Here is an 11,136-nt window from a genome sequence, read left to right on the forward strand (position 1 = left end):
GATAGGAGCTGCACATATCTCTTTCTCAGGGCACACTCAGATTGTCCTAGGTACGGGTAGGCCAACACAGAGTTGCCCCTGGTGGCCATCGGCAGCTGACAGGTGGACCAACACTCAGAGGAGCACTGGCCCGGGGGGTTTAAATAAGATGACCCTCGGGCTCCGAAAACCCAAGGGAAAAAGAGGCTAGGTGGCAAATGGTAAAACCAATGTTGGGCATTGCTGGAAAAGCTTTAATCAAGGCGAACTGTCAAGGGGTTCCCATTATAACCCAACCGCATAAGGAACGCAAAAATCCGGGAACATAACACCGATATGACGGAAACTAGGGCGGCAAGAGTGGAACAAAACACTAGGCGAGAGGCCGAGCCTTCCACTCTTTACCAGGTATATAGATGCATTAAGATAACATAGCAACACTAGTAGAAAAAGGGTCAAACGTGAAGCACATTAGTGCCGGTTTGTATTTGAGCCGGTACTAATGTATACATTAGTGCCGGTTCCAACGGCTAGCCGGGGCGCTCTCATTAGTACCGTTTCGTGGCGAACCTTTAGCACCGGTTCGTGCCACGAACTGGTACTAATGAGAGTGGTGGCAGGATGTTGTCAGAATGGGGCCCCTCCAGCCCCTTTAGTACCGCTTCTTGGCACAAACCGGTACTAAAGGCCGTCCTACATAAACCCTTCGTCCACCCGAGCTCGCTCTGTTCTTCCCCTTTCCCCTCTCCTCTCTGTTCTTCCCCTCTTCCTCTCGAGCTCATCACACATTTTGCCCAAAATTTGTCAAGATTTGAAGGCCCCCATCCATTCAAATGATCACAAAGGTTAGCAACTTTGTCCTTTCATCTCTCATTGCTAGATTAGCTCTTGCAATGCTTTATATAGTGATTAATTTGTGAGTTTAGTAATTTGGGAGGAAATATATGTGCTAGTATTTGATTTATATGCAATTTGAGGTCAAAAATAACACTTAGTTTGCATATGTAGGTGTGGTTTACTTAGTGCCTTCTAAATCTCCATCGTAGCCACCGTCGATCGCCCGCACCGTCCCGTCGCCGGCACCACCTTGTGGTGAGCCTCTTGTTCATGAAATTTTATATAAAAATTGATGTTTGTGTGATTTGGATATATAGTTACTCGTATAATTATCTTACCCGTACGTTGTTTGTTATACATATAGTGCCATGGTTTTGATATCCGTCCCCGTCGGCCCTAGTCCTTGTTATGATTCAGATGTGGTATGTATATTATCTTTTAAAACTAGTTGCATTTCGTGTTTATGACAAATTATGCCCATCAAGTTGACATAGAAATTTTTTCTAGGAGGTATGTGAACCGGAAATTCCAACCGACCCTATTGCCGAGAGGTTAAATTTAGTTGAAAGAGAAAACGAGTACTTGAAAGAAAAATTGAAAAGAATTGAGGGGGAGAAGATGGAATTGGAGTTGCATGTTGCCGATGTCGTCGATGATCACAAGATCAAGATGGAGAAAATGCGCTTGAAGATTAGAAAGATTAGAAAATATGCCATCGATAGTGAGGCTTGGTATCATTATGCTGTTGGATCCATTGTTACCTTAGTTGCGATCGTGATCGTATTTGTTGTTGCATTTAAATGCTTTAGCTAGAGAGTTATTTGTTTGTTGCATTTAAGTGTTGTATGAACTTTATGTATGAACTTGTATTAATTTGGTCTATTCGGTGTTGTGTAATGAAGATGAGCCGGCAATGGATGTACGATGACCGATGCTCTCCCCAGTTCGTTGAGGGCGTGCATACTTTTCTGCTTGCGGCTGAGGCAAACAAGCGGGCGGATGGTTTTAGGCCTTGTCCATGTGCTCGCTGTAAGAATGGTCACAATTACTCTACGTCAAGAACCATTCACGTCCACATGTTTAAGTCCGGTTTCATGCCCCATTATAATGTTTGGACCAAGCACGGAGAAAGAGGGGTTATGATGGAAGACAATGAAGAAGAAGAGGACGACGACATCTATCTTGGCCATGGGTTCCCTGAATACGATGATACAACAATGGGGGAAGAAGCTGAGCCGGTAATGCGGGAAGAAGCTGAGCCGGCAATGCGGGAAGAAGCTGAAGAAGAGGCATCAGATGAGCCCGTTGATGATCTAGGTCGGGCCATTGCCGATGCAAAGAGAAACTGCGCAAGTGATTTGGAGAAGAAGAAGTTGCAGCGCATGTTAGAGGATCACAAAAAATTGTTGTACCTGAATTGCGTAGGTGACAAGAGAAAGCTGGGCACCACACTGGAATTGCTGCAATGGAAGGCAGAGAATGGTGTATCTGACAAGGGATTTGGAAAGTTGCTGGTAATGATAAAGGATATGCTCCCAAAGGACAACGAATTGCCCGGGAGTACGTACGAAGCAAAGAAGGCTGTCTGCCCTCTAGGGTTAGAGGTGCAGAAGATACATGCATGCCCTAATGATTGCATCGTCTATCGCGGTGAGTACGAGGATTTGAATGCTTGCCCGGTATGTGGTGCATTGCGCTATAAGATCAGCCGCGATGACCCTGGTGATGTCGAGGGCCGGCGCCCCAGGAAGAAGATTCCTGCAAAGGTGATGTGGTATGCTCCTATAATACCACGGTTGAAACGTTTGTTTCAAAACAAAGAGCATGCCAAGGCGATGCGATGGCACAGAGAAGACCCTAAGAAACACGGAAAGTTGAGAGTACCCGCTGACGGGTCGCAGTGGAGAAAAATCGAAATAAAGTACGGGAAGGAGTTTGCAGATGACGCAAGGAGCGTATGGTTTGGTCTAAGCGCAGATGGCATTAATCCTTTTGGGGAGCAGAGCAGCAACCATAGCACCTGGCCTGTGACTCTATGTTTGTATAACCTTCCTCCGTGGTTGTGCATGAAGCGGAAGTTCATTATGATGCCAGTGCTCATCCAAGGCCCTAAGCAACCCGGCAACGACATTGATGTGTACCTAAGGCCATTAGTTGAAGAACTCTTACAACTGTGGAATGGAACAGGTGTACGTGCGTGGGATGAGCACATGGGGGAAGAATTTGACCTAAAGGCGTTGCTGTTCATGACCATCAATGATTGACCTGCTCTCAGTAACCTTTCAGGACAGACAAACAAGGGATACCGCGCATGCACGCACTGTTTGGACGATACCGACAGTATATATTTGGCTAATAAGAATTTGTACCTGGGACATCGTCGATTTCTTCTGAGCAGGCATCCCGTAAGAAAGAAAGGCAAGCATTTCAAAGGTGAGGCGGATCACCGAACGAAGCCTCGCCACCGTACTGGTGCTGATGTACAAGATATGGTCAAGGATTTGAAGGTGGCCTTTGGAAAGGGTCCTGGTGGACAACCTGTTCCGAATGACGCTGACGGACGCGCACCCATGTGGAAGAAGAAATCTATATTTTGGGACCTGCCCTATTGGAAAGACCTCGAGGTCCGCTCCGCAAACGACGTGATGCACGTGATGAAGAATCTTTGTGTGACCCTGCTTGGCTTCTTGGGCGTGTATGGGAAGACAAAAGATACACCTGAGGCACGGGAGGACCAGCAACGTATGCACGGAAAAGATGGCATACATCAGGGTCATGCAAGCTACGCTCTTACCAAAGAAGAGAAGGAAATCTTCTTTGAATGCCTGCTCAGTATTAAGGTACCGTCTGACTTCTCGTCGAATATAAAGGGAATAATAAACATGGCAAAGAAAAAGTTCCAGAACCTAAAGTCTCATGACTGCCACGTGATTATGACGCAACTGCTTCTGGTTGCATTGAGGGGGCTTCTACCGGAAAACGTTCGATTAGCCATTGTGAAGCTATGTGCATTTCTCAATGCAATCTCTCAGAAGGTAATCCATCCAGAAATCATACCAAGGTTACAGAATGATTTGGTGCAATGTCTTGTCAGTTTCGAGTTGGTGTTCCCACCATCCTTCTTCAACATCATGACGCACGTCCTAGTTCACCTATGCGAAGAGATTAACGTTTTGGGTCCTATATTTCTACACAATATGTTCCCCTTTGAGAGGTTCATGGGAGTCTTAAAGAAATATGTTCATAACCGTGCTAGGCCAGAAGGAAGCATCTCCAAGGGCCGTCAAAATGAGGAGGTCATTGAGTTTTGTATTGACTTTATTCCTGACCTTAAGCCGATTGGTGTTCCTGAATCGCGGCATAAGGGCAGACTGGATGGAAAAGGCACGCTAGGAGGGGAACAGATAATATGTATGGACGGACATTCTCTCACTGAAGCACACTACACAGTTCTACAGAATTCCGCCTTGGTGGCTCCGTATATGGATGAACACAAGAATTTGCTACGCTCCAAACACCCGGAGCGGTCTGATGACTGGATTACACGTGAACAAACCAGGAGTTTCGCCAGCTGGTTGCAAGCACGTACCATGCATGACACCTCTATCGAAGATGACCTGTACTTGCTGTCCCAATTACCATCTTCGAATATAATGACTTTCAAAGGGTACGAGATAAATGGTAATACATTTTACACGATCGCCCAAGATAAGAAGAGCACCAACCAAAACAGTGGTGTCCGCTTTGATGCAGAAACCAAGACGGGAAAGGAAACATACTATGGTTATATACAGGACATATGGGAACTTGACTATCGACGTGGTTTGAAGGTCCCTTTGTTTCGGTGCAAATGGGTCAATATGACACGAGGCGGGGTAACGGAAGACGCGCAGTACGGAATGACAACAGTGGATCTCAACAATCTTGCGTATGCAGACGAACCATTCGTCCTAGCCAATGATGTGGCACAGGTTTTCTATGTGAAGGACATGTCTACCAAGCCAAGAAAAAGAAAAGATAAGGAAGCGAATGCATCGTACGATGAGCCAAAGCGGCACATAGTTCTTTCTGGGAAGAGAAACATCGTGGGAGTGGATGACAAGACAGACAAGTTAGAAGATTATGAAAAGTTTGATGAAATTGCTCCATTCACAGTGAATATTGACCCGAGCATCCCGTTAAATGATGAAGATTTTCCATGGCTACGACGCAAAGGGACACACGCGAAGAAAAAGTTTCACACCGAAAGATCTGGGATGTGATCGGCTTAACTATCATCACTTTCTTCTGTGTTTCACACCCAGCAGGGAATCTCTGTAATAGTTAGGGTAGCTAGTTATGTGTTTTGGCATTTGAAACGCGAAGAAATTTTATGTGCAAGCAAATTCTTTCATGCATTTACTGATTTTTTCAGCTAAATGACCCTGAAATTGAAAAGCATTTCAAATGAACTCGGAAAAGGATGAAAGTTGGCATGGTATCATAATTTCACCCACATAGCATGTGCAAAAAAGTAGAGAGGGTTACCGCAAAAACTGGATGCACTTCGTGTACAAAATGGACAATCTGTTTCGAAGTATCAGGGTTTCGGACGAAAACTCATCCGTTACAAAGGCATTTCATTTTTTAAATAACCTAAGCATTACCAAATTGAATATAATGATAAAACACACTAATATTCAACATAAGAAAAAAGAATCACTGAAAAATCTATTTTCAAAGTTAAGTTATTCACAAAAATAAATAAAGCAAAAAAAATAAGAAAAAAGCCCACCTACTGGGCCACAGCGGCCTGCATACGACTAGAAACCCAAATTCAAGTTGGGCCAGGATGCAGGCCCGCTAGCCCAGTAGGCCCAACAGGGCATCGCAGAAGAGGTAGGCCCAGAAGGCCTGCTTAAGAGAGGAGCTCGAGACAGCAGCGACGGTGGGGCTTATAAGCAGGTGCGAGTGTCCCTCGGCTAGCGAGGTGGGACTAAACTTTTGTGCCCCTCGCCTGGCAGCGCACACCCTTTAGTACCGGGTCGTGGCACCAACCGGTACTAAAGGGGGGGCCTTTAGTACCGGTTGGTTCCACGAACCGGTACTAAAGGGGGGTGCTTCCCGCCGCTTGGCCTGGCCAAAACAGGCCTTTAGTACCGGTTGGTGGCTCCAACCGGTACTAAAGGTGCCTTCTATATATACATCACTTCGAAAAATTTCATTCTCCCTTTGTTTCTTCCTGATCGATCGACGCCGTCGCCGCCCCCGTCCTACGCCGACCCCGTCGCGCGCCGTTGCCGTCGCCGCCCCCATCCTCATCCCCGTCGCCGCCCCCGTCGCCGTCGCCGCCCTTGTCTCCGTCGCCGCCCCGGGCCCGTCCCCGTCGCGCTGTCCCCGCGTCGCCGCCCCGTCACGCCCCGGCCCGTCGCCTCGCCGTCGCCGTCGCCCCGCTGTGAGCTCTCCCCCTCTAACCCCTCTCCCTCGCCCCCGGTGGCCACCATGGGTGCCGCCCCTCCCCGAGCCCATACACACACACAAGCATGATGAACACACACACACGCACATTTCCTTAAGTTAATTAGTATATACGTATTTTGTATGTTTAATTAGTTTAGATTTTTCAGATTATTATTTTTTCACTAGTATATATGTATGAATGCATGTTAGATGGATATAATTAGTGTTTAATTAGTATGGAATTTTTTATATAATGTTGTTTTTCTGTTTTTAATGGATGTATAGAAGTTGTTTTTCTGTTTTTAGTGTTAGATGCTTAATTAGTATGAAATAGCATATAAAATTTTGACATATGCAATGATAGCATAATTAGTGTTACATTTGCATATAGTATTTGTTGTCGACGATACCCGGCCCGCATCCTCGCCGTCGACCCGTTCGCGACGACGTCCTGCTTCAGAGGACCCATGTCCGGGACTGGGCTTAGCGGTACCAGTCGAGGTCATAGTACAGGAAGTACAGGCGGAGGCAAGCGATATAAATATGGTCCAAACCTCACTACTCCTCTTCCTGTGAGAGCTTACGACAGGACCGAGAAGCAAACCAATGCCATAGTGCGGGCAGAAGTCGACGCTCATTTTGGACCGAAACCGCCACCGCCGCCAAGGGAGAAAGTGCCTGTGGAAGTAGTTGACCACTTCATTCGTATGGCTCAACCACCAGCTCCTAAGCTTGTTGACACAGACTATGAGCGCCACATCAGGAAGTTACATCGACAACGTCTACAGAAGGAGGCGAGCTCGAGCTCGAGCAAACAACAAGCAGCTGTCGAAAAATGCGGGAAAACCGTTGCCCAGCTGGGAGAACAGGCGGCGCAATCGATCCCCCCGCTTGTTGTGGCCAAACAGTTTACGTTCCCGAGGTGGGCGATGTGGTAATAACCCAGGAGCATATAATGCAGGCTGAAGAACTCAAGATCACTGTTGGACAACTCCTCAAGATCGAGGACATGCCTGTGATTACAGAGAAGGAAATAAAATGGAAATATGTCCGGGGCCAACCTTTGGTCGAGCCAGAAGATGTCAAGAAGCTCCCAACGAGAATGTATGAATTGCATCAATGGTACATGGACATTATCAAGAGATCCGATCGAGAGTCCCTCATGGTGTATGTCAAGAAGGATCATTACTACCATGAGAAAGCTGTGGCCGTTGAGTATTCTGAACTGTTTCAGTTATACAATCAAGACGCACTCGACAAATCTATCGTCAGTTGCTATTGTCTGTAAGTGATTTCTTTCTGTAATTTAAGTCTCAAGCTAGCTCTAGTGATCCTTTTGATCAATCATTACCTGTAATTATCCTCACTATATTATTTTCTGTGGTATTATGCAGGATGAAGATGTATGAAATGAGAAAAGGTGGACGCTATGGCATTGGGTTCATTGACCGAAACACCGTTAATGAATACACATGGAAAATGAACAAGTATTATGAAAAGCAGGTAGAGGACAGCATGCTAGAGTTCTTGAAGCGCCTCAAATACAATGAAGATATACCACTTCCTTACAACTTCCAATGAGTCACACTTTCTTGTACTACAAATTCTCTGTTTTTGCCTACTAGCTAGCTACATGTTTTTGCTTACATATGCCCGCTTAATTAAGACATGCAAACGTGTGTGCATGCAGATTTCACTGGATCTTGTGTATCATTAAAGTTGACGCCGGAACAGTTGAAATACTGGACTCGCTACTCAAAGCAAATAGTGACTACAACATCTTGTATGGGATAGTCAACAGGTAATTTCAATCATTATTAACTATATATCTCGGCCTATTTAGTTCGTCATTTCATGATTTAATAACCCCTTTATTCATTTTCTTTGTCGGCGGGCAGGGCTTGGGCAAGGTTCATCAGCGTCACGGAAGGCGAATGGAAACCACAACTGAAATGGTTTCGATCCAAGGTAAGTAATTAAGTAGTACTAGCTAGCTAGCTAGCTGCCATCTCTTTAATTATCATGCTTGATTAATTATTATCTGATCAAATTAAATTCCATTCTCGTAATAAAGGCCCTGAAGCAGGCGCAGGGGACTGATCTGTGTACATTCTGCGTTTGCGAGAACATTCGCATGATGGCGTCCGAAAGAAGCAGATCTCAAAAACAGGAATGGGTACGCTTGTCAGAACACTATTCACAATTTTTACACCATTATCGATATCTAGTCACACAACTAATACACATGCATATTGATCTCCTTCTTAACAGTTCAAAGAGGTGCGGGACAAGCTCCTAGTAACGGAGCGCGTAGAAGCACTTCAAGAGGAAATAGCGGGATTTTTGCTCGACCAGGTCATAAATCCGAAGGGAGAATACTATTACCCGCTACCGCCCCCATCGAACAGGTCATGAACCACTTCCAATTGTCATCGTGCTCCGAAGGCACCAATTAGGCTAATGCCACTGGCTCCGAAGGCAACATGCATATGTAGGAGAAATTGTATATAGCTATACATGTGTGTATGTGTAAATTAATATGGTGGTTTGTGAGACATTGATGATATATATATGATTGGTTCTACTAGAAATTCTATATATATATATATATATATATATATATATATATATATATATATATATATATATGCATAACGTGTACAATGTGTAGTACCGTAAAATACCAGCAAACGAAAAAGAATTAAAATAGAAAACACAAAATTAAATGAAAAAGAAATCATAAAACCAAAAACCCCCCAAACATTTTAGTACCGGTGCTCCCGGCCCCCGGAGCTGGCTCGTGCCACGTGGTTTCCCTTTAGCACCGGTTCGTGCTGAACCGATACTAAAGGGGGGGCCTTTAGTGCCAAAATTTTAGTGCCGGTTCCTAAACCGGCACTAAAGGGCCTTACGAATCGGTGCTATTGCCCGGTTCTGCACTAGTGCAATATAATGATATCCCAACAAGTAAATAAATGTTCCAACAAAGAACGGCTCCAATCTTCACCTGCAACTAGCAACGCTATAAGAGGGGCTGAGCAAATCGGTAACATAGCCAATCAACGGTTTGCTAGGACATGGTGGGTTAGAGGTTTGACATGGCAATTGGGAGGCTGACAAGCAATTAATAGGCATCGTAACATTTTGGTATCAGAGCCGACCCTCGCGGTTACACAGATGGTTGCGAACAGGTGCGTGGTCATGTTGTTCATGACGTTTGTGACCCGTCGTGGCACCCGGCATGGCACATGTACCATACTGGAAGCACAGACGTTTGTGCCAAGAGGGAACGTTCCTGTGGCCCGACGAGGACGTCGGTTCCTCTGAGTGGGGGTGTATGTGATGGCCTAGCTTATTAGGGATGATAGACTAGTCATATTAATAAGGAATTCCTTCTTTTCCGGTAGCCCATTCGGACAGAACTTCAAAGTTAAGCGTGCTTAGCTTGGAGTAGTGTCAGGATGGGTGACCGACCGGGAAGTTGCTCCCGGGTGCACATGAGTGAGGACAAAGTGCGCAGAAAAGACTAGTATTAATCTGTGGGGACAGTCTAGATCCCACCAGGAGTAACGACCACCGGCGGGTGTGTCCGGGGCGTTACACCTAAGTAGACACAGCATCGGTAGAACAAGATTTTGCAAGAACTTGTTCATCTCGCCGCTGCAGCAAACATGGACCTGAACCCTACGAACCAACTGCCAGACCTGGAAATGGGATACTGCCATAAGCCTAGGGATTCAAGCCCAAGCCCCCCTACCGCCCTGATGTCCGCGCTCCAGCGGTAGTCGGCCAAGGCACCCCGGTCGGTTTGCTGCTTCCTAGTGCGACGCAAGGCATGTTTTTCTACTTTTTTTAACTAACTTCCCAAAATTTGTTTAATATCTTTAGCACTAAGTGTACATTATATGCGCAGATGCATTTGATATTTCTCCTGGTTTCTATTTTCTGCAAATTATAAGTTAGAATGGATAGCACTTCAACTGTGCACGGATGATAGAATACTAAAATAGACAAATATGTAGAAGGCTTTTTCTTTACAGGAGTAACACAGAAAGCATTTCCGTAGTATGTGGCTAATTCCAACGATGACCACACTACAAGCTCACAAAAAAAATCAACAAGCCTTATCGTAAAGTGAAACTCAGCACTCGGTGCTTTACAATGCCAAGTTCATGAGAATTACTACAATGAGTCTAATCTTTTTTTGATATATGCCTATTGTATATTAACTGGTTTTCACTTCAATTGGCATTTTGATGGTAAATGGTTTTCACTTGATAGCAAGGGAATGGTAACTGCATACCAGCTATAGACTCTGCATGTCCGTGACGTGGTTGGACAGGATCTCTTGACAGACTCGTGGGTGCTCTATATATCAAAGTTATCGTTTCTGATCTTCGTTACATGGAAGTTTGGAACATCTTAATCATCACAGCACGCCCTTGGCAACCATCCATGTCCGGCAGTTTTTTTGTGGCTCCAGTAACAGTGAGACTTAGTATTCGCCACTCCCAGTACCCTGTACTCTTCTCCTCTCTTCCGATTGTTTTTTGTTGCTTGACTCGAATATCCAGTCAACTCTTTCTTTTTCAAAGCCAACATGTATCAATACAAGTTCGTCATGGAGATAATGCAATGGAAAACGACCTATCAGGAATTAAATGGTTAATGTAATGGAAGGAAGGGAAGTTTGGAATTCTCTTGGAGTACTAGAGGATATATGTGTGGTGAAATGGCATGAATGGTCTAAACAGTAATAGAGCCATGGAACAATATGAGCCATACAACACATATGGCACAGGTTTTTGTGGTAGCTGGAATTCCTGCCCAGGCACATAACTTTCAAGACAAGCGCCGCCCCACTCCTCACCAGAGGTTAAA

This window comes from Triticum urartu, chromosome 3A (assembly GCF_056163025.1).
Source record: "Triticum urartu cultivar PI428250 chromosome 3A, HENAU_Tu73, whole genome shotgun sequence".
Taxonomy (NCBI): domain Eukaryota; kingdom Viridiplantae; phylum Streptophyta; class Magnoliopsida; order Poales; family Poaceae; genus Triticum; species Triticum urartu.